The sequence below is a fragment of the Cyprinodon variegatus genome, unplaced genomic scaffold, assembly GCF_000732505.1.
Source record: "Cyprinodon variegatus isolate N-32 unplaced genomic scaffold, C_variegatus-1.0 Scaffold165, whole genome shotgun sequence".
Lineage (NCBI taxonomy): Eukaryota > Metazoa > Chordata > Actinopteri > Cyprinodontiformes > Cyprinodontidae > Cyprinodon > Cyprinodon variegatus.
The window spans coordinates 996,596-999,712 of NW_015150618.1; the positions used below are offsets into that span (position 1 = coordinate 996,596).

The window sequence follows — 3,117 nt, forward strand, 5'->3', positions numbered from 1 at the left end:
TTGGGGTTTCTAAATAGACTTCATTGTTCTTCTTCAGTTCAAAAAAAGATTTAGATTCAATTAAATGTGCAGATATTGTCATGATCTGGCCAGTTTGCTCTTCCTTAATTGGTTATTTCTTTCACCCGTTGTTTTTCCTCCCTGCCTCAATTATCATTTATTCTTCTCACCTTTTTCATATTCTGTTCAGTCTGAGCATTCAGGCCCAGATCATTATTTGCTTTTTCTGTTAGCCTTTCTGTTATGTTGATTCCCAGGTTCTTGTCCTGGATCCTGGCGGCAAGTCGAAGGAGGGTTTTGTGTCTGTCTCATCTCTTGCTTGTCCACTGTTCCTCCCCTGCTGAGCCCTCTGGGTTTTTGGCTTTGTATGTGAGGAGGTTCAGTTTTTATCCAAGTAAGCCTGGCTCCAAGGTGGAGACCAGTTTAAAGGTCCTGCATCAAGTTCTGGTTCCACGTCCTGTCTCTGCTACCCTCTTCCACGGAGCCTCCCCGTCTGCATCTGATCCTGTCTGCTCCTGTGCGTGATGCTTCCGGACTTTTGGACTCTGAATTTGCCTGGGAGCTCTACGAGGCCTGGATCCTGCCTGTTCTGTCTGTTCCTGTCTGTTCTGGATCCCTGACCAGGATCGGCTTTCTGCAAGTTCTCTGGGACTGCAGAACTGGGGACACTCTTGGAGTGGACTGTTAAACCAGGTAAGTGACCAACTCAGATAATCATCTTCTGTCAGATGATCGTGGTCACTTACCTGTGTTTCTGTGTACAAAGTAACGCGTTACTGTAACGGCGGTATTTTTTTCACTAACTAGTACGCTAACGCGTTAGTTTTTAAATTCAGTAACTCCGTTAACATTACTACATGATGCGTTCCTGCGTTATTTTATAGTCTCAGGATCAGCTAGAGACTTAAAAGCTGCAGTAAAGTATTGTCTTCCTGTGTTAGAGAGAGGGAGACAGGAAGGAAACATGCTGAGGGCGTGTTTGTGTTTACCAACACTAGTCATCATGGCGGCTGCTGCAGAGCCCAAGTCGAGTTTCTTCACTTGGAGATATTCTCATTACTTTTGTCGAGAGAAAAGAAAGGAACATTTTGGTTAAATGTAATTTCTGCATTGGATCAAAGATTCTATCGACAGCCCAGAACAGCAACTCTAATCTGTTGAAACACCTACAAAAACAACATGCTGCGATGAAGCTAGAAGCTACCGGCACACAAACAGGCACACTATCCGATGCCACTTCACCTCCTCCACCACCTAAGCAGCAGCGGCTGGATTTCAACCGTGGCACTGTTAGCCAGGATAAAGTTGATAAAGCCATTGCAAGATATGTTGTCGAAGACATGCAGGCTATTTCTGGAGTCACCCGCCTTCAGGCGACTAGTTAGTATGATAACGGGCGCGACACGGCAGATGGGACGGAAAACATTCTCTAAGTACCTGGAGAGAGAATATACATAAATGGAAAGCGAGCTAAAGAAAACTTTTGAGGGACTGAACTACATCTCCACTACTGCAGACATCTGGTCTGCCCACAACAGGAGCTTCATGGGAATAACCTCTCACTGGATAAACCCCACCACTTTACAACGTCAGAAAGCTGCATTAGCCTGCAAACAGATAAAAGGTAGGCACACCTATGATCTGATTGCTGGTGAGATTGATCACATTCACTCTTTGTATGGAGTGTCAACAAAAGTTACTTCCACCGTTACAGATAACGGCTCTAATTTTGTGAAGGCTTTTGCCATGTATCAACCGGAATCGTTCTCTGATGACGATGATGAAGATCATGATGATGATGATGATGTTACCTTTACCGGTGTTGCAGAAGCTCTCAACACCGTAGCAGAGGAAGGGATTGTTTTACCTCCACACCAGCGGTGTGCATCTCACACGCTTAACTTAATTTCATGTAGTGATGTAGAGAAGTGGCTTGTTTCAAACCCTGGGACTAAGGCACTGTACAGAAGCTCGGTCGCTAAATGCACGGCACTGTGAAACAAGGCAAACAGGTCCACTCTGGCTGCAGAGGCTGTGAGCGACGTGGTCACTAAAAAGCTGCTTGTGCCATGCACAACAAGGTGGAATTCATTTTATGAAGCTGTTGCCGGAATTGTGGAAATTCCTATGACTGATTTGGGTGCCATCACTGATCGTTTAAAGCTGAAGTCTATCAGTTACAGGGAACTTCATTTTTTGAAGGATTATTGTGTCACAATGAAGCCACTCACAGTTGCTCTGGACATCCTGCAAGGAGAGGAGAACTGTTACTTTGGCACTCTCCTGCCCACTCTCGAGACACTGATGTCAAAGATGCTGGAGGTGAAAGACAGTCTGACTGTGGCAACGGGCCTACCTGAAACACTTTTGTATTAATTAGCTGGTTCACCCTAATGATTGTACAGAAAGACTGTATTTAATTAATCGACCACCACTCATTATCTAAACATACAGTAGTAGATGTAATTAATAATTTCAGTTGAGTGAGCATTATAGCCAAAGAAAACGGTTGAAATATGCAAAAAAAAAAAAAAAAACTTTCAATGTATTCCCATTAATGTCATAAATGATAAGTCTTGAACATATTGATAAACTGAATGATATTTATAAATTGTACAGTAGGGTGACACAGAAATAAATAGCAATACCTTTTTGGCTAAGTGAGTTTTATTGACTTAATAACTATACTCTAGTTCAATATCACAGCTTTTATAGAAATTAATGTACACAACAATAAATAGATAAAAGGGAATCTCACTTATTCTAATGTCTGTGTCACTCTGTGTGTGTGTTTTAAAGGCTATCAAAAGACAATTTGCATCCCTCTTGGAAAGCAACGATGCAATGCTGGCAGCTGTCACTCTTCCCAAATTCAAGTTGCGGTGGGTGAGAGACCAGAGGAAAAAGGAGAGGATCAAAGGAATTTTTTCCCTGGCCCTGAGCAGCAACCTGCCGGGAATCCTGTGTTTCCCACAACTCCACCAGACTCAGGCTCCTCCAAAGACAAAGAGCAGGACTTTTTTTCCTTTAAGGACAGTTATTAAAACTTTGTCACTGTGGAGACTGAGGTAATGACTTACTTGAAAACCACCAAAACAGGTATGGACATTCTCAAAC

At 43.0% G+C, this 3,117-nt stretch overlaps 1 pseudogene; it reads left to right on the forward strand.

Annotated features, from left to right (window-relative positions):
• Positions 1-3,072, forward strand: part of LOC107086884 — a 9,429-nt pseudogene extending 6,357 nt beyond the window's left edge.
• Positions 3,073-3,117: the final 45 nt, after the last annotated feature.